The 22,331-nt window shown below is 39.1% G+C and overlaps 1 protein-coding gene across 1 annotated transcript in view; it reads right to left on the bottom strand.

Moving 5' to 3' along the window:
- LOC138304624 (ribitol-5-phosphate xylosyltransferase 1-like) overlaps window positions 1-22,331 on the bottom strand; it is a 122,154-nt gene that overhangs the window by 97,177 nt on the left and 2,646 nt on the right. The gene's annotated exons all lie outside the window — the stretch shown is intronic.

Here is a 22,331-nt window from a genome sequence, read left to right on the forward strand (position 1 = left end):
TCTTCAATCTTTTAAATGCCCTGGGCGCTTATTGGGTCGAATACAGTATGTCCTATAGATTGAGTCACCAGCTTCAGTTGCGAGAAGATTGAACAAATTCCACTACACTCCCTCCTTTCTCAAATTTCTTTGCTCTCAAAAAAAGTTTTATAACAGGATGGTGAAAATGCCAGACTGAGGCTCGAACCTGGAACCTCCGATGCTCTTCTGATAGAGCTACCTATAGTAACCAACCATCGATCAACTCCAGTCCCACTAAACTTCACATCAAAGGTATTACTATTACAAAAGCCATGCAGGAGCTTTATCAAAGCATGTCATTTCAATCTTTGGATACGATTATTGACAATGTAATGTTGAGCTGTTTCTGGGCTGTCAGGATTGTCAAGCCAGCAGTGTAAAACTGAATTTCTAATTCCATCATTACATCTGAAGCCTTCGTTCATGAATATATTTGGAATAAATGCAATATAGCTATATTGACTATTGAGTGTGAGCCATATTATATAATATCACTGCAGATGAATAAATATCCATGGAGGTGAATGATAAGACAGACTTGCAGAGCTGTGGTGACTGGTGATTCCATTTACAATCCATTACTAACTAAAGTCCTTCATTAACTTAGCTGGTCATAATGGTAGCTAAATTGTGATATATATATATAATTAATATATCACAAGACCTTAACCACAAGCCCTTCACTCATAGCGATTAAACATTTTAATGTTAAATAAACGATAAGCCAGACTCTCATTCCAGACTGCCTTGTGCCAAAAGCTATCCCAACCTTCTACCACCAGCCCTCTGTCCTAGACTTAGGTGGACTAGTGGTATATGGTGTCTCAACATTCTACCACCTGCCCTCCATCCTAGACTGAGGTGACCAAGTGGTATATATTAAAAGGTGTCCAAACATTCTACCACTAAGCCATCTATCCATTGTTTTATTTTTATATTAATTGTCTTCTTGAAATGGGTACACTTGAATTTTGTGATGGCAAATAGATGTGTATTAATGATGTTACTTTTCATCCCTGCACACTGATTGGAGCAATAAGATTTTGGACACATGAAAATATGAATTATTATGCTCTTCATCATGTCAACACAAAACTAATTAAAGTCCCATCTTAACGGTGCTATAACTGCAAAGCTGCCAGAAAAGAAATAATGTAGTCTCGCTTTCACATCTGTTGTCGCACTGTCTTGACAAAAATTAAGTCTGATTTAAAATCATATATTTTGGTCTAGCTATCATGCAAATATTAAGTTAGAAGCAAATGACATGTACTAGTAGGTTTATATACATTTATATGTATCTGCATCATCATTATTTTTGTTATATAGATTAAGTTTGCAACTTATCCAGATATGAGGTGCATGTTTTGGGAGACTGTGGTACGTATGTTCGTGTTGTGTCTTCTTGTATTATATAGTGGAACTCTTGCCCTTTTATTGCTATATCACTGAAGCATGCTGCCAAAGACACCAAGCAACACACCCCACCCAGTCACATTATACAGCAAGACAACAGGCGAACCAGTTGTTAGTAAAAAATTCTTGTGATTGAAGCATATACCAGGTAGTTCAATTGTATCTTAATACTTCAGGGATCAACATTTTGAAACAATTAATTTGGCTATATGTCACTCGATACTATGAAATTATCATTCCCTGCAAAATCACTGGCTATATGCTATCTTAGAGACATTGACATATAAATATATAGCTATCACAGTATCTAATTATGAACCAATGTAATATTGCAGAACAAAATTGTTATACTATTTTTTCTAAAAAAAAAAAACTGTTTTCTACCTTAGGTTGATAAATGTTTTATAATGCATGAGTACATTGCACAGGATTTTGATCCTAATTATAATATACCTCTATAAATGTGTATTATTCTGTTCTGGGTACGTACCCAGTATTAAATATACATAGAGATGATATTACATAGAGGTGATTTATAATTAGAATCAAACACCTGTGGCATGACCATGACATACTATAAATGTACAGTCTCTGTGAATACACTACACAGAAAATGCAAACACTTCCCAGTACACCTTACCTATGTCAACAGTACAGACTATGTAATGATGGATTGAGCTTTTTAACTGACAATGAGGTTAAATCAAATAAAATACAAATATAGAAAGAATCAACCCGACAAGGCGAAGTTGAAGTGACAATGTATGTGGGTAAAGCACATTGCTTAGTGTTTGTAAGAGTATCAATATAGCTTTGTGAATCTTTTCTTAACAACACGATAAAAAGCTTAAAGTTGCATTGAATAAAATCATAGTATTTCCAATTTTAAATTCAAGGTATTTTTGAATCAATGTGATTTAAACAAGTGACATTTCCGACCATCAACCTCAATTCAAAAATCATAAAATTCTAAATATCCAAACACAGAAACTTAATATTCTTATGACTTGTTACCTTTCTGTACGCATATTTACCATACAAATCATATTATAGTCATTCAAAGAAAAAACATTGAATGTGTTTGAGGGCTTACCACTATAAATGTAAGTACATTTTTCATGATAACACTCGGCCCGTAAAAATGATTAGAGAATATACACCATATATAGAATATCTCTATATAGGTATCAGGAAGAGAGATAACTACAGTACTGGAGATTGGGGAGAGCACACGGCACATGGATAAATTGAGTTACACCAAATTCTCTCGTAAATACTAGCTGCTAGACAGCATGATGAATGAAATCCAAACACTAAATGACAATTTCCAGATACTGACGACAACAACAACTATGCCTACAGACCTATATTAGGAATTACATTTTTGCCTTTCGACTCTTTGGGGATGGAAAATGCTGGCATTTGAGGCAACAGTGGCTTGATCATGACCTTCAAATTCTGTTCCAACCTGTAGCTAATTCATGATTTTGATCAAAACTAGTGCTAATTTACATAACAGTGTATCAATTATTGATTAACTAATAGTAAAAGCACTGGCCAAGATCAATGTGTTATTAACACATACATTTTTGTGTTATAATGTAGCAATATTGCAATGTCATTATATGAGGTATGCATATCATCAATCTGATTTTTTTAAGACTATATAAACTCTCACCTGAGTTCAAATGAACTTTCAAATGAATTATTCTAGGTAATTATCTCCCCTTGTAAAGACTTCAAACTAAGCTATAATATTAGACTGAATATCATTCGATCTTGCACAAACTTTCAACTAAACTAACTATTACACTTAATTATCTCCCCTTAGTAAAATTGTCTCCTCAAGCCAAGATTTTCATCCCCATGGTAACCCACACAGTATTACAGTAATACCCTTATCAATGGGTTTTAACTATACTGTAATTCCAGATTAACTCCCTATAGAAACAAGTAAATCACCATAAACTATTAATAAATCATCTTCTCTCTAATACAGATTCTTATGTAATAGTGAGATGATTTTCAAATACATAATACTAAACTTACTTGGTACATATTCTCTCCCCTAGAAATTTTTTCCACTTAATTGTAACACTAAACACTTTGTAAATTCTTCAAGTTGATTTATGATACTAAATTACATCCCCTTAGCCTATATTTTAAAGTGAATTACAACAATAAATTACCTCCCCTTAGTCTTTATTTTTAAACTGAATTATAACACTAATTACCTCCCTTAGTCTAGATTCTAACTGAATTATAACACTAGATTATATCTTCATCTAAAAAGGATTCTCAACTTAATTATATAACAAGATTATCTCCCTTGTAGGAATTCTCAAATAAAGCATAATTGTACTAGAAAAAGTGTTCCCACAAAAGATTCCCCACTGAATCAAAATACTAAATTACCTTCCCTTAGTACATAGATATATGGATAATAGTTTATCTAGGTAGTGCATACACTGTATGCATTAAAGCATTAAAGGAATCATATACTGTTAGAGTATAATGTATTAGAGCATTGCACATCTTTCTTTTACATGTTAACGTCCTATAACATTAAACAGGGCTGCAAACAAATTGAATAATGGATTTTTAACTGAATTATATTGTCAGATTGTTCCCCTGTAGTACGGATTTGTCTCTGTATTGAATTGATTCTCAACCAAATTATACGACTAGATTGTCTCCCTCTGGCTCGAATCTCAGGATAGCAGACATATAGAAACCAAAGTCCAAAAAGTTCAATATCTACTGAAAATGTTCGAAAGCAAGCAGTTATAAATACTATCCTTTAAAATGTACTTTCTAAAGCTACATATAGTCATGCTTCCTTTTCAGGGTATATCCATTCAAGCTTTGTCTATATGCAAACTTATAGACCCTGTTTTAGATTGTATCATAAGTATTTTGTTGGTTTCAGCAAAAACTTGTGTAATATAAAAAAAATTCAAGGAAATTGAACTCAAATTTAAACTTTTTAAATAATTCTAATTTCAAAGTGTTGCAAAGTCCAATCAATTTCAAGTTAAGGAGGTAAGTTTGTGAAAAAAGACCACTTTTTGTTGTGAAGGAGGTTTGTGGATATTTTAATTCATATTTCATAAGAATCAATAACAATTTCTTATGATAGAGGAATTCACATAGGATATATAATTTTAAAAAATTTATCAATTTTCATTTTTTTCCTTAAGTTTTTAATAATCTTCTCATGACAGTCATTAATGATTTTAAGATATAATCTGTCCATGTAGTAGCTGGTGGCTATCTACCTCACAAAACACAACATATTCAGCCAGCCCCCAATGTCATTCCACACAAGATGGCAATGTTCTTGCACATGCACAGACAGGGTTGATCACAGAGATATTAGTAGTGACATTGGGCTGGGCCTCCTTCACACTTGTAGATGCTACAGGAGAGAATCAACTAACAAAAAACCTGATAAAAACACATTTTTGAAATTCCAGTCATTCCTTGTACAATAATAGAACTATCTACACTCTAGTCCGTTCCAGACTAAACATAGCCATGACCACGCTGGAGGTGACATTTTAACAGTTACGCAGAAAAACATCCCTTTGTTCTCGCCATTGAGTGGTGTAATTATCAAAACAATTCATGTTCTTTTTGCAGACAATTTATTCCATGAAATAAAAACTTACAACAATGAAAATGTTCGCCTCTCCATACCAATTACTTGTGGTTTATTGTTTGGTAACAGACTTATATAGAAATTTGTATGTCAATAAAAACTTAAACTACAGTGTTTATTGATTAAATGCAGGCCGCTGTAAAAACTCCTTATCAATACAAATGCTTTGGAACAGTGTCCACTGACCTTTCAGTTGACAATATTAATCGCAAATTTTTTTTTGGTGAAGCCATACATGCATTAGCAAGGACTAATGATTTTTGAATATAAATAACTTCATCAAAAAGCTCATATTTTTTTTACTGAGACATAGGAAGCAAAAGAGATAGTTTGAGTACATCTACAGTACTGCATAAACATGTACCATATTTGACCCAATCAGTGTCCCGTCCCGATGATAAGCACCTAAGGGTTTCATTATCTTTCAGGACAGACAGTATACTTGCAATTTCAGCGGGTACTTTTATATACTATCTGTATGCTGTCTAATGTAATTTACCCCAAAATCACGTGGTATCACAGCCAGGTTCAACTGGCAAAAAAGTACCAGGTACTGCCTGATATTGAAACCCCTGATCACCCCTCTCACTTTTTCAGGACAAAATTTCACTTACGTTGAAACTGAATCTATGAAAACCCTGTAGGTTTCTCCATTTGATTTCTTATGTAAATAGATTAATGACTTCTTTTGTGCAATAATTTTGAGAAAAGACTTACCTCAATTTGGTCCAATTAAGCGCCCTTTCTTGACCTTTTTCATTTTTTTTAAATGTCCTGGGCACTTAAGAATTATTGGGTCAAATATCTTAAGATCTAATTAGGACACCTGCTCTAGCTCATGGTACTTTGACCCTACCTTTTTGATGATGTTAAGGAGTTAGGATAAGAAAAGAATGTTACAAAGAAATAATTCATGTCACTAAAGTTTTACTGCTTTCTGTTTCAGTTCTCTTTGGTACAGAATGAGTCATTCAACTTAGAATTTATTTTTGTAAATTTTTATTTTCACAAGTTGACAAATTGCTTACTAAAAGATTCCATCAGAATAAAGCTGCAGAGACAATGAAAAGTCATTAACCAGGAAGATATAGTTAAGTTTGCAGTTTAAAAAAAACCCAGTTTATTCCCTGGCAGTTATGTAGCTCTTGCTGGCTTAAGGTAAAATTGAACACAAATTTTCTGACTGTAAGTTAAGGGTGACCTGTACCCTGACCCCTAATTTATCATTTACATGTATATCATTGATCATTATTAATTGATATGGGTCATTCATGTTACGTAATGTATTAATTGAAAAAAAGAAACATAATTAAAAGTAGGAAAATTTCACCTTCTAAACTTATGGCAAGTGTATGCTACACGGTTTATTTGTTTTCAGTATAATGTGATGGGAGCAGGGCAGGTGGGGGGCGTGGGGGGGGGGGGGGGGTTGGTTGCTTGGTGTCTTTGCTGCATAAAGCAAGAGTTCCACTATACAAGAAGACACAACATGAATATACCACAGTCTCCAAAACATGCATCTGATTCTGGTACTTCATACATATGCAAGACACCGCATACATGGTAGGCCATATGATCCTTAATTACCCTGACTGTTAATTAATAAAATGTTAATAAACCAAACCAAACTATGTAATGGAAAGGGTTTCCATTACTATAACCTTCCTAGCATATAAATCATATTCTATAGCCATTACTATAACCTTACTAGCATATAAATCATATTCTAGCCATTACTATAACCTTACTAGCATATAAATCATATTCTTTCCATTACTATAACCTTCCTAGCATATAAATCATATTCTAGCCATAGCCCAATTTTCTATGAGTGAAAATAAACATAACTGATGTTATTTATATGATAAGAAAGTTTGTGTAATAAACATGCTGACAAGTCAGTGGAGATTTTAATTACATCATCACGTTTTCCATTTGTTATCCACAAAAAGAACTTAGCTGTACATATATATCACACCTCCAGCCAATCCACACATGACAATACATTATAATACATCAGGTCTGAGGAACATAACTTATAAACATGATCCATGTTCATTTTTTAATTTCTCCTTAGAATTCAAAATAGTGTATAATAATACCTGTACAACATTTAAAGGTTATAAGAATTAAATATGTATATGTCTTTAGTAATATCTTGTAACAATCGATGGAACAGAAAATGTCAATTCTTCCCATTCACTTTCTCCATTAAACTACATATTTAGCAGTGTATGCATCATATTCTTCACCTACCGGTAATTAAACTTTAATTATCTTTCACATAATTACATTTTTCTAAACCTCAGACAACTTTAACTTACAGATATACATTGTAAGTTCCAATTTAAAACATAACATGTATTTATATCTTCCTCATTGATGATTCCAATCATTGGTTAATTAACACATGCTCATATCATGATATGCATGTGATGCAAATGTTGATTAATTAATTTTAATTGATCATTTTTTTTACATAAGTTATATTACAGCTAACCTAGAATTATGAAACGTACCCCGTGCATGGTTGGTTTTGTTTAAACCATAACATCCTATTACTAGCAAGTGTCATTTGAGGACATGTCAGGCTTAGGTAGTGAATTAAAGAGATGCCAGAGTGCCTGGAGAAAAACCGTCAACCTGCAGTATGTAACCAGGCAACAGCTGCCCCACATGGAATTCAAACTCAAAACTGATCATGAGAGTTGGAGCCCTCGTTGTAATATGTTGAGATATATAATCACTCTGATCTGCCACCGGTACTAACACCCTTGTATGACAACCAACATCAAAGACATCAGATCTTTATTGACATCACTTTTAAGTGTTTTTTAAGCAATGTGTTTAAAAACAAAAGTTCATCACATTATGTGTCAGTGAACACTCAGATAGCAAGTACCCTATTAGGACAAAGATACATTCAATAATTGTGCAGTGATATACACTAGTGTATACATAAAGTTATTTTCACACAGATGAATTTCCAACATTTACTTGCATGGAGTGAACATGAATCCAATGAATCAGAGAAACAAAGCGTCACTTTCACATGACCACAGGCTATATCACCTCTCATTCACCTTTTTTACACCTGACAGGTAAAAATCAAACAGGTAACAAACAGCATGCCCCTCCTTCTGGTAAACACATGTCACATACTGTATCTATATAATGTGAATCAAAAGGAAATGATGTCATGTACATGTCCTTAGCCAAATGTCTGAAGTCTGAAGGGAGATCTAGATCTCTGCAACTATTTATCCATATACCATGTGCAGGCCTTATAGCTTAAACTCTTATACGTCCCATACCCATAGCCATGCATGCAGTTATTGAACTAAAATCAATGAAAACAAATTTTAATCAATGGTTAATTTTCCCAATCTGGCTTTACAAATATATATGAATCAACCACTTTTCAATATTTCATGGATCAAATTTTCACAATCATAGCAAATTGACCCATGGAAGTGCGAAAATAATATGCCCGGGAAAATAATGGGTTATATGCATGGTATTTAGGCTTAAAATGGCATCAAAATCATTTATTTATCCCTATGGCATGCAATAACTGCTACACGGAGAATTGTCTATAGAAGGAAATGTTATAGATATAAATTATAGTGAAATCTGTATAATAAATATATAATCAATTCCCCCTTAACCAATCACTTTTAGTTATTACTACAAGTCTGTTGTCTCCTCTTCAAAATTTAATTGTGCATTAATAATTCTTTTCAAAATTCGGTAGATGCTAAATAAATGTCCCCAATTTTACCAGCATGCAGCTGCATTCTTACCAGAAATTAACTCCAATTTAACCCTAATTACAATATTAATTAAATTAATTGCTTGATGAAACTATCACAGAATTCCGTAGAACTGGTTTATTTAATTTTCACACAGATGATGGCTATAGTTTCTCTAAAGTCAGCTGTGGAGGAAATTACAAACTATTAAATTGACAAGTGCAGAACAGCTAGATATTAGTTTGAACTATCAGAATTTAATTCCTTTATTACTCAGAATCTAGCATCACAAAATTTGTGGTCGATGAAATAATAATAAAATATTTCTGCTATTTAGTAGCATGCAATCTAAAACCAGAAAGAAAATATGCCATTATCACAACTCAAACCTGTCTTAAAGGGACCACCATTGTATAAGACCACCTGCTTAATAACTTACATTATAACACAATTGCAATCAAATAGTCAATTTCAACACAATTTGTCCTGTGTATAAAGACCACTTATAGCTTTAATATTTAGACTATTTTTTCTTAAACCAATGGGTGATTGTTATTCTGTATTTGCAAATTACAGAGTTATCTGCCCTTAGGGGGTAGGTATTGATTATGACATCTATTTGCAAGCGTAAAATCATACCTTTCTTAGGAAATTATGTGTGCATGAGTTTCACTCAGAAAATAATGATGTCTGGATATCTATAAGGGAGGTAAATCTGTATATAGGCCAAGATAGAGTAGACAGGTTTGGCTGTCAAATTTTTGACACTACATGTTTATGATAAAAGATAAGGACATACATAGAACTTGATCTCTGTTATAAGTTTTAGGGCCCATTATTACATTCCTGCCATAGTAATATCAACTTATTGGCCATTGAAAAAATCACAATGAACTCTTCTAGCCTTTGAATTAGAAGAATTCAAAGGTGTCTTCAGGGAAGAATTTGTTAAACTCTATTTTTATTTACCCCATTATAGATGAACATGTATAAGGGTATCAGGTGTAAAGCTAAATGGATTCACTTTTAAAAGACATAGATCATTTAAACGTTTTACGTCTACAAGGAGTCAGTGTGTGTGACCATACACGTATCTGACAGAGGTGACATTGTGTTAGACCTGTTCAACACCCTATAGTCATAAAAACAGCAATTTATCAAATTTAATATCTCATGTTTCATCAGATGTTTTAAAATGTCTTACTTTAAAGTGGATAGTATATTTCTAAGACGATATTCATGATCATGTTCTAGCATTAGGTGTTAGTAAAGAAAGTTTGTATAGGAACAGATATCAGAACTAATGTAGCGTGGCTATTCCATGTAACTGCCATTGTTTAGTACAAAAGCTCGGCTTTATCAGGAGTACGTTTTAGAAAGAGTGTCTATGTAGAAGTTCACTGAGGCGTGGTTCTCACCTTAATGCTTCGGTGTGACAGATAAAAATTCCCTGTTATACAGGCTTTTTGCCTCGTCAATCTTATCAGTTTTTTGTTGTTGACCACAACACTGGTCCATTTATAGACTTTGTGAGTCATTTCCTTTTTTGGTTACTACATACATGTAACACCTAGCTTATCTCCATTACATCAAAATTTCCTCTTAAAACAGTTTCAAGAACAGAAAATATATCAGAATATAAAATATTTTGTGAAGCCTAGCTAGCTGTATCCTAAGAGACTGCAAGAATCATTGATTTGTCTCCAATGATGTTTCAAATTACCAATTTGTATATGAATTATGTACATTCATATACATACAGTTGCACACATGATACAGTCTGAATTATGATTCTGGACATTTCTTGCACTTCTTTGTCTATATCTTGCACTGTAGACGAGCCCTCCTTGTAAGGCGAGAAGTGTTGAATTGCACATTTATGTGTCTAGTCAGATGAATATCTGCATGCATAATTATACAGTATTCACTGTAAGATGATCGTTAGCAAAGAGGAAATTTATTCAGGAACAACAAGAGCAGTCCTTATATTGATGGCCCTAAATTCTCTAACTTCACATTTCCTGTTAAATAATGCATCACCATTTTCTGCATTTTTAGTTTTTTTCCCCGTGAAAATTTTTGCAGTAAATAAAACTGAGCAATTGATCCTCGTAAAACTCTACCCATATATATGTTTCCAAGTGTTCTAAATACTTTATTGGTCTCAACGAAATATTCGCTCATGAAATGATCAAATGTATGTACTTAACCGCAGGAGTACTTGAATACCAGAGAAAAAAAATATTTAAATTTTACCTTATAGGTCCTCAATATTAAAGTTGCTTCACTGCAAAAATGGCATAAACGATACTCATCATTTAAACAATAACTGATGTTTAATTGAGTATATATAATTAACACAAAAATACATATATGAAATAATGTATCTTGCTTTTGGTGGATGCACAATCAGTACTTCATTCCATTTTTAACCTTTAATGACAACAAATAAGCAATAGCTGCAAGCAGCATCCAAAAAATGACATGCTTACCCCATGCATGCATTATTACTCCTTAAAGTTAACAAAAAACAAATAACAGAACACTCTGTAACGTACTGCTCGAATTTCTTTGCATCATCCGTAAATGCATGATCACTGAGCAAGATAATTAAGGTAAGTTCAACTGTGTTATCATTAATTCATACATTTATATTTATCTCGCCTCAGACAAGAATAACAGAATCTTTCACCCCCTTTGGAGTGAGACAGGAGAGTCTCAACCCGAGGGGTAAGATTCTTAAGTTGTCAAACATGAGGCTAAATTGCAAAGTGTTTGACAGTTTAAGAATCTTATCCTGAGGGTTGAGATCTCCTGCCTCACCTCAAAGAAGGTGAATGATTCTTTTTCTCTTACCCCGTGAACAACTTTGTGTCTCTAATAAACGTGTCACTTAATTATGCAAGCGAGGATGATGTAACCTCGATGAGTCGCCGTCTTCGCCATCTTTGTGACGTCATTTCATTGTTGTCGTGATGTTATAATATTATTACCTTGACTTCATGATTCTGTTGTCGTGACGTCATATCATTATTGGGCACATGTGAAGATCTCGTGTAGCTTGTCTTTACCCTAGGGTGAGATAGAAAAATCTCACACCGGTAAAACTGTGGATATCACTGTCTTGGGCAAGAGAATCTTGTATTCCTATTGGTTAAAATGACGTCACGTGATATCCAAGATATATTCGTATCAGGTTAGTAGACATTGTATCAGGTTTGGACGATAGAGTTATCGTTCTTTGCCCATAACGTCATTAGCAACAAGATGGCGGTCAAGTAACGCTTCATGACGATGGCACTTAAAGAGATGGAGACAAAATGTTTGAATGATAGCGCTGATGACCACTTTCAAAGCAAACCAACATTGACAACACTTATTTAGGATTATTTAACAGAAATGGACCATGACAATGCATTCGAGTCTTCAATGAGGTGAAAATTGTTTTAAGTTTTGAGTCGTTTTTGTTTCCATACTCAGTACATATTGCATTTTGCAGTTACTTCATTGAAAGGGTCTTCGACGGGATAATTCGTTTCACAGTTTGTTAGTGACCTAATACAGAAAAATATTAGGTCTAAAATAAACATGTATCAGGCTCGGCTTCGCCTCGCCCGATACAAGTTTATTTTAGACCCAATATTTTTCCACATTAGGTCACTTACAAACTGTGTAACTAATAATATACAACTACAAATATAAGCCAGCCATGTAGTATTTACCACATTATAATTCTATACATGTATATGGCTAAATATATGGCCTAAATGTCAAAGAGGTCTACTTAATTCCATCTGGGCAGGTTGGTCTGGCTGTTACAGTAAGTAAGAATTACCATATAATCCCTTTGGTTATTACTTAATACATGTGTTTATTTAGATTACTTTAAGCTACAATGTATACCCATGCAGTTTGCCAAGTTCTACTATTTCAAAATTCCGTCATAGCCCTTATATAAACTCGACAATTATAATATATAAATTATATTATATATCACATATGTAATAAATTTAATATCAGCATGTTCACAATGCCCTAAACAGATTCTGTTTTGTTTCCAGTACTATGTTTATAAATTTACGCAGACAGTTACATCAAAACATATTTGGATTGAATTTGCATGTCGACCAAACTGTCAACGCTATAGATCTAGATATCTTCCAAAACATGCAAAAAAGGTCATCATCATATTGATATACTGTGAAATCATTTGTTTTTGTTAGGCTCAATTTTCGTGGATTCTAAAATATAACAATTTCGTTGGCACTTAAATTCGTGGAGAAGACCACAGGGACCTGGCACGATTTTTTTTTAAACTAACAGTATACATATATATATTATAGTATCAAGGGTATGAACTCGGCGGTCTAGAAAAACTGACCTATTTATTTAAAACCGTGATTATTTTAATAAATGGGTTCTATACAACATTGACGGATATCTTACCTTAAAGAGAAATAATTTATGTTTCCATTGAGTGCTTGATGAATAAAATTGGCCAAGTATTGACGAAGTTATAGCTTGATGAATCGGTAAATTTACGAAAAAATTGCTAGGTAGACATTTCCCTGTCCGGTCGAAATGTCGTCTCGGCTCTAATGGGTACCTCAAAAACCAAGCCAAAATCACAAAATCTACGCTTGTGGTGGTAAACAGTACCCATAACTGTATTCATCCACAATCTCCTTTGGAGGTGTCATGACCCGTACTTTGTTGAAACCCCATTTAAACATCGTGTAGCTCACTTACTTTAACCGTGACCGCCATGTTCATTTGTTTTTCGGAACGCTTCTCGAGTTTACCCACAAGCACAACACTACATAATTTGCATAATGTAGTCACGATATGTAAAGTCGAGGAGCGTTCCGAGAGAAAAATGAACATGGCGGTGACGGTTAAAGTAAGTGAGCTACACGATGTTTAAATGGAGTTTCTACAAAGTACGGGTCATGACACCTCCAAAGGAGATTGTGGATGAACACAGTTATGGGTAGTGTTTACAGCCACAAGCGTAGATTTTGGCTTAGTTTTTGAGGTACCCATTAGAGCCGAGACGACATTTCGACCGGACAGGGAAATGTCTACCTAGCATATTTGACGTAAATTTCCTGATTCATCAAGCCATAACTTCGTCAATACTTGGCCAATTTTGTTCATCAAGCACTCAATGGAAAGATAAATTATTTCTCTTTAAGGTAAGATATCCGTCAATGTTGTATAGAACCAATTTATTAAAATAATCACGGTTTTAAAAAAATAGGTCCGTTTTTTTCGACCGCCGAGTTCATACCCTTGATACTATAATATATATATATGTATACTATTGGTTAAAAATTTTCGTGCCAGGTCCCTGTGGAGAAGACCATACACATTACCGTTAAAATACCCAGTGACACTGTCACCTGTACTGTGTGATCGCTCAAGCGGAACTAAGCTCTACCCCACAACACAGTTTGTAAAACCAATTTCATTTCAGTAATACGTTACCATAACTTTAGTATGCAAATACGCTACCTACACCCATCTTTGTAGCCCCAACAAACATAAGATTTGAGAATCCCGTCTCCCTACCGTACCTCATCTCGTACTCGACGAGAGTAACATAGAGTGGTCTCCCTTCCTCTTTCCTTTATGGCGCTACACAGCTCGGACGGCAATTGCATTGTGTCTATTTCGTTTCGCTGTTAGGTCCATTTATTTGACGTTTTAGTCAAATTTTTTCACACATTCAGTTGTGTGTTTACCCATCTGCCCTGTGTTGTTTTCTTTTTGTACTGTCATTCGTTTTTTGTGCCTTTTTCGGCCGTTTTTTGACTGTTCCACGTGCTTGCCGGTGTTCCGTGCGATCCGTCATTACTGGTGACGTCTCGCTGTTTCCGGTTTGTTTACGTTTGTTTTTGTTCGGTTTTTCGTCGCTGAGGCTTCGTTGCCGTTGTTATTAGGTAAGATTTGTGTCACCTAACACTGTTTTTTACGTGTTTAGCGTGTGTTGCTTATATTTTACGTTTTTGACGTATTTTTTCTTACCTTGTTTACGTAATTGTCGTTGTAATGCCTGGTATGTCCCGCTCGGGTCAGCGTCAGGGGTCTGCTCATGGGTGTTCCCATTTCTATGAGGAACGGGACCCACATGATGCATGTCCCCTATGTCGCCCTTGTCATGAGTCCTCTCCTTGTGAACTTTGTCCAGTTGGAGAGGCTCTTGGCCAGGCCGGCATTACACCAAGGCGATCTTCGTCCTCCCGTAAGAGGGATTCGTCCTCATCTTACGGGAGGAGAAGGAAGCAGGCTTCTAGTTCTGTTTCTGTTCCTGTCTCGGTAGTTCCTGTCTCTACAGGTTCTTCTCGAGATCAGGGGGTGGTCCCTCCTGTCCAGGATGTTCCTGGAGTAGGGGAGGGGCAGCCTGACCCTGACGTTTCTCGGTCTAGGGTCGAATTGGCTGGGAATGCTCGTAAGCTTCCATGCTTGCCTTCGGGTAGGGACTACCAGCCGCCGGTCTCTGACGTTGTCAGCGGCTCCGGCATTCCAGGTGGTGTTGCTGTTGGGGGCGATCTTGATGCCGGACCTTTTCGTCCGAGTTTGGGTTCAGGGACTACAGACTTCCTTTCTGGTTTGTCCGTTTCCACTGGGATTAGTGATGCGCAGCTCTCTAATCCCGGCATCAATTCTGGTCCAACTTTCCCTCCCGTCCAGTTACCTGGTCCCGGTCCTATTAGGTCCGCTCCTGAGTGTGCTGGCTCGGTTTTCCCAGGGGGTCATCCTCAGGGTCCTGGGTTTGTTGGTCAGGTGTCCGATTTTCGGCCTCCTTTTCCCCCTGGCTTAGGGTATACGGGGGCCTGCGGGCAACCATCCTTGGGCCCCCCAAACCAGCCTGCGGATGGTTTTGGGTTTCAGCAGCATCCCGGCAGTTATGGGCCTAGCCCATACATGTCCGGGTTTCCACTTGGAGGGAGTGGTGGTCCAACCTCGTCCTTTGGTCAGGTTGGCCAGCCCCAGTCTCAGGCAGGCCAGTTTGGCCAGTTCTGGGGTCACTCCCAACCCACGGGACCTTTTCCGTATTTTCAGGGATACGGTTTTAACCCCATGGCTATTCCTTCTTGGAACCCTTGGGGTTTGGTCTCTCCCTCGCGGAGGCCTGTCAGCGGTTCGGTTGCTCCCCCCCAACCTACTGCTGCTTCGGGTGCCGGTCCTAGAAAGGTTCGCCGGACCTTTAGGACTTCTGCTTCTCGTGCAGTCCCGTTTGTCTCCGAGTCCAAGGGTCGAGCTTCGACCGTTAGGTCGAAGCCCTCAGCTTCTGTGGTTAGGAGTTCGGCTCCTAAACGCCACTTGTTGGAGCCTGCTCAGGAGAGTTTTCCTGAGTCTGTCTCTTTTGCTGGCCCTTTTCTCCCCGTTGGGACCTCGGGTCCAGGCAACGAGGAGGATATGGACTGTGAGGTCGTGGGTTCGGCAGAGGATGATGATGTTGTTCATCTCTCCCCTGGCTGCTCCGATATTGACCAATCTGGTTTGTCGGATGCAGATCCTCAGGTTGAAGATTTCCAGGAGGAGGGTGACCTCGAGGCTGCTGAGGTGGATGCCCAGCAGGTTTTGTCTGGGATGCGGGCCCTTAGGGCCGATGTATCTCGGATTCTCGGGGCGGAGGTTTGCCCACCACCTTCCGCATCATCCATGCCGGAGTCCACCACCCTTTTGGGTTTTTGGTGGCTCAACGGGCATCTGCTCAGTCAGATCGCTCACTGCCAGAAGGCACTATTGTGTCTTCAGCTCTGGCCACTGCCCAGTCTCGAGTTATGGAGAAGAATTCTTCTTCATCTCGCACGCCTGGGTTTGCCGGGTTGCAGCTCAGTGTTGGTGATTTATCAGAGGTTCAGGCCTCTGATTATGCCATTCACGATGGACTGCTGTCCTCTCAGCCAGCTAAGCTGGAGTCTAGAGAATTGGCAGCTTGGCCCGGCAAGTCAGTGGACCAGGTGGTGTTCGGCTCCAAGGAGCACCACAAGATGGAGAGGCTGCTGCGCCTTTCCATTCAAATTCTGTCTTATATAGACTTTCTGACGGTTAGTCTATATAGGGTATCCGATGTGCCTGAGAGTCGGATATCTGAGACAGAGCAGGCCGACATTCAGGACAGAGTTACCTCTGCCCTGAACAGGGCATTGAGAGCCTTGGCGTCTTTACAGGTGTCATTGCTCGCCAATGTCTTGTTGGCTAGGCGTTTTTCTGTGTTGAAAAACCGCCCGGTCGAAGAACCTTACCGGTCCCGATTGTTGACTGCCCCCTTCTCTGGGTCCACTCTTTTTGGAGGGACTCTTCCTTCTGTTCAGAAGGATTTGAAGGAGGACTCGGTCGCTTCTGCCCTTCTTTTGAAGAGATTGCAGACCGTGAAGGCCAGTACCTCGCAGGGGTCCGTGCCTCCCAAGAAGAAGGCTAGAACTTCAGCTCCTCAGTCTACTGCACAGCCGAAGTCGAAGCCTTACTTCAAGGGCAACAAGGGGAAGGGTAAGAAGGGCAAGAACCCTCCTGGGGGTAAGAAGAAGAGTTCCTGACTCTTTTTCCCCCTCCTTGGCCATTCCAGACGAGGGGTCTGTTCTGGAGGACTCCGCTCCTCCAGTTTTAGATTCCGGTCCTTCTCCCGCAGGATTCAGTTTCGGGTTAGGAAGCGATTCTCCCGCCTGGGAGGGTCTCGATCTTCCTCGTCCCGATCTTCCTGTAGGAGGTCGTCTGTCCTTCTTCCTCCCAGAGTGGAAGGAAATCACAGAGGACACATGGGCCTTGTCTGTGGTCAAGGAGGGGTTGGGCATTCCCCTCTTGCGGGATCCGCCCTTGGCATCAAGACCTATCTTCTTCCCTCCTCCGGGGGATCCAGAAAAGGCACTTGCCATCCAGGAGGAAGTAAGGACCATGCTTTTAAAGGGCGCGGTCGAGGAGGTGCCTATGGTGGAATGCACTCCAGGCTTTTATTCCAGAATGTTTCTGGTTCGGAAAAAGTCCGGAGCTTGGCGTCCCATCATAGATCTAAGTGCCTTCAACAGGCACGTAGATTCTCCTCACTTCAAGATGGAGACTCCACGGAGCATCATAGCTTCGGTGAGAGAGGGGATGTGGGCTACTTCAGTAGATCTGAAGGATGCCTACTTCCACATTCCCATCAAGAAGTCGGCACGGAAATTCCTCCGTTTCACTTGCAACGGGAAGGTTTTTCAGTTCCGGGCCATGCCTTTCGGGCTCACGACAGCTCCTTTGGTTTTCACCAAGCTGCTGCAGGTTGTCGTGGGGTTTCTGCACTCCAGGGGAATAGATGTTCACATCTATTTTGACGATTCCCTCATGCTCCACCTAGTGCGGGAATCTTTGGTGCAGAACACCCGTCTGGTCCTGAACTTTTTGCTCAAAGTCGGCTTCATTCCTTCCAGAGAGAAGTCCGAGGTCTCCCCTTCTCGAGACTTTGTCTTCCTGGGAAACCGTTTCAACACGGTTCAGGGCATTGCCCTTCCACCTTTGGAGAAGTTCGAGAAGGCCAGAGATCTTGCTCTGACCTTCATCAGTTGGTCACACGTCCAGGTGCGTTGGTTTCTCAGTTTTCTGGGTTATCTCAACTCCCTGGCAGATGTAGTCCCCCTTGGGAGACTTCACATCAGACCTCTCCAGATGTTTCTCCTCGCGAACTGGGTTCCTGCCAGCAGGGAATGGGAGGCTTGGCTTCCTCTCAACCAGTCCGTGAAGGAGTTTGCACGGTGGTGGACTCTCAAAGACAATGTTCTACAGGGGGTTCCGTTGTCCAAGCCAGCTCCCACCATGACCTTGTTCACGGACGCGTCCATGACAGGTTGGGGGGCTTACCTCGATGGCCATTGCCGGTCGGGGGAATGGTCTGGGGATCAGCTCTCCGAGCACATCAATGTGCTGGAGATGAGGGCTGTTCTGTTGGCTTTGCAGGCTTTTCGAAAGATTCTGCATTCCAAGGTGGTTTGTGTGGCTACGGACAACTCTACAGTTGTCGCGTATCTGGAGAGACAGGGGGGGACAAGGTCCCACGTCCTTTGTGCCCTCGCTATCCGTGTTCTTCTTCTCTGTCAGGAAATGCAGTTGACTATTCTAGTCAAGCATCTTCCAGGCAGGTTGAATGTTCTGGCGGATACTCTCTCCAGGCGCCGCCAGCCGGTTCTGACAGAATGGCAACTAAATCCCTCGATCTTCGAGGGCATTTGTCAGGTGTGGGACAGGCCTCATATAGACCTTTTCGCCACTTCCCTGAACAATCAGCTGCCAACCTTTGTCTCTCCGGTGCCAGACCAATTGGCTTGGGCTGTGGACGCGCTATCTCTGGATTGGGAGGGGATGCAGGCTTATGCATTCCCTCCATTCAACCTGGTGGGCAGGGTTCTACAGAAGTTTCGGACGCATCATTGCTCCCTCCTTCTGATAGCGCCCCTGTGGCCGAGACAACCATGGTTTCCGGAGCTATTGTCGTTTCTGGTGGATGTTCCTCTGGTTCTTCCACTCAGATCCAATCTCCTGCGCCAGCCTCGGTCACGGACGATGCATTCACGTCCCGAGATCCTCCACCTTCACGCGTGGAAGCTATCTCAGGAGGCCTCGCTCAGGCAGGCTTTTCTTCGGACGTGTCAGCCCGCATCGCCCGATCAATTAGGTCTTCCTCTTCTGCCGTCTACCAGTCACGCTGGAAGATCTTCTGTGATTGGTGTATCGGCAGGAAGATTGATCCGATCAAGGCTTCTGTCCAGCTGATTGCAGATTTCCTTCTCTATTTATTTAGGGAACGGAATCTCGCCTCTGGTACTATTGCGGGATACCGCACGGCTATTGCCAGTGTACTGTCTTTTCATGATAGGCGAGAGGTAGGTTCTTCCACCTCGTTGTCTGCTTTGATTAGGGGCTTCAGTCTGGACAGGCCTAGGGTACGGCAGTTAGCTCCACAGTGGAACCTAGCTCTTGTGTTAGAGTCACTGAAGGGGGCTCCTTATGAGCCTTTGGGGTCTGTCTCCCTAAAGTTTTTAACTTTTAAGACTGTCTTCCTGCTTGCCCTTGCCTCAGGCCGTAGGAGGAGTGATATCCATGCTTTGTCTGTTCACTCTTCGTGCCTTCGTTGGGCCAGAGATAGCTCTGCCGTTACCCTTCTCACTGATCCTGCCTTTTTGGCAAAGAATCAGGTTCCTGGTTTTTCGCCCGATCCCATTAGGATTCCTTCCTTGACAGTCTCTGTTGAGTCTGAGGAGAATGATCAGTTGCTGTGCCCCTGTCGAGCACTTAGGTTTTACCTTGATAAAACTAGGGGGGGGGCGAGGTACTCGATCTCGTCTATTCTTGCCCATTAAACAGGGTCAGCAGGATATCTCCTCCCAATCCATTTCCAGATGGATATGTCAGGTGATCAAGATTGCTTATGAGCTATCTAATGATCTATCTCGGGCGAAATGTAAGGTGAGGGCTCATGAGGTTAGAGCCCTTGCAGCTTCTTTGGCTCTCCTAAATGGGTCCTCATTCCAGGACATCATGTCTGCTGCCTTTTGGCGTGGTCAGTCTACTTTCACTGACTTTTACCTCCGGTCCCTGTCCTCTCATTCTGAGGGACTGTTTTCCTTGGGTCCAGTTGTGGCGGCTCAGTCTGTGACTGTTCCTCCGCCCTAGACATGGTATTTATTTTTGGTTTTAACTGTATGCGGGCAGGCATCACGATGGTACTCCTCTTTTCTCTGGGAGGTATTCCATTTTTTATCCCTTTCCTTCGGGGGGGTTCCTGGAACCCCTTTTTATTCTCCCTACTGGGGCTTGTCTCCTGGATTTGACGTTTGATTGGGCTGCCTGGCTTCGGACTCTCCACTACGGTAAGACGAATTCGCATACTAAAGTTATGGTAACGTATTACTGAAATGAAATTGAGGTTTTTCAATGTAAAACCAATTTTCATGATGTAATACTTACCATAACTTTATGGAGTCCCACCCTTCTGTTTCCTCCCCTTTCCTCCTCAGCCATTTTGCCCCTGTGGCTCCATAAAGGGTTTTTGAGGAAGGGAGACCACTCTATGTTACTCTCGTCGAGTACGAGATGAGGTACGGTAGGGAGACGGGATTCTCAAATCTTATGTTTGTTGGGGCTACAAAGATGGGTGTAGGTAGCGTATTTGCATACTAAAGTTATGGTAAGTATTACATCATGAAAATTGGTTTTACATTGAAAAACCTCAATTTTCATGATGTAATACTTACCTTTATGGGTGTAGGTAGCGTATTTGCATACTAAAGTTATGGTAACGTATTACTAAAATGAAAGTGTCCAACAAACAGTTACCAGGTATCGTGTCACATTGAGAGGGTTATGATAAAATCAATCAATTATTTTTTGGTACATTTAGATGAAGTCTATGAAATTCTGAAAACTTTCTTTGTTTGAACAATATTTTCCAACTTTGAACTTGTCATGCTTGTCCTAGAAATAGACCTTATGTAGTGAGGTAATAATCATCCTACAATGTATGAACGCATAAACTTACATAACATTGGTATAGGTATATATATTTTTGTGGGGATCTAAATTCATCATTTTGGTCAAAACCCGAAATCCACGAAAATTAAATCCCCACGGAAATTATTGATTTCACAGTAGCACTGCATGTACAGGTCAAATGTACTATATGTCCAATCAAAGAGTTTATAATTATAATCAACATGGATAAAACTGAAAATAATTTTTTAAAGTGGAATATTGAATAGAAATATCACTAAATATTTCAAACTAGGACATTTTATAAATTTAATTATCTTAAAATACCCAGCTATGCTCATCAATATAAAATGGAACTTATGATTAGCAGTCCATTCATGCCATCCCAGGTGACCATGCATGGTTTTGTTAGTTACAGGTAAATAACATTTGCTCAGGTAAATGTTACCAAACCAATATGGTATTAACCTGCAGAGTTTCCCCCTGCTAGCTAGGTAAATGTTACCAAACCAATATGGTATTAACCTGCAGAGTTACCCCCTGCTAGCTAGGTGATGTATGTAGTAAGTGCCAATAATTATCAGTAAACAAATTAACAGTTATAAATGTAAAGACTCCCAGCTGGTGGTGGCCATCTTACGATTTGCAATTAGCTTGTTTATTACCAGTTTACAGGTAAATAACATTTGTTTAGGTAATGAGTGAGGGGTTAACAGAACTTGATATATATTATTGCTTAACAGAAGTATAAATTTAAGTGAAACAATTAAGATAAATCCAACACCACATTTTCATTTTAAATATTTCATAAAAAATGCAAACTTAATAAAAAACAAAAGCAAAACAAAAATGTGGTTTCTCAACCAAACCAAAAGAAAATAAAGTTTATTCTTTGAGATTATCATAAGTGTAAGAAATGGAGAGGGTGGGTTGCAGGTGCTATAGATATTACCAGTAAATCATATATATATATACCTGATCGTTAAATTGTTTTGTGTTTCTTTAAAAAAAAAGAA

This window comes from Argopecten irradians, chromosome 12 (genome assembly GCF_041381155.1).
Source record: "Argopecten irradians isolate NY chromosome 12, Ai_NY, whole genome shotgun sequence".
NCBI classification, from domain to species: Eukaryota; Metazoa; Mollusca; class Bivalvia; order Pectinida; family Pectinidae; genus Argopecten; species Argopecten irradians.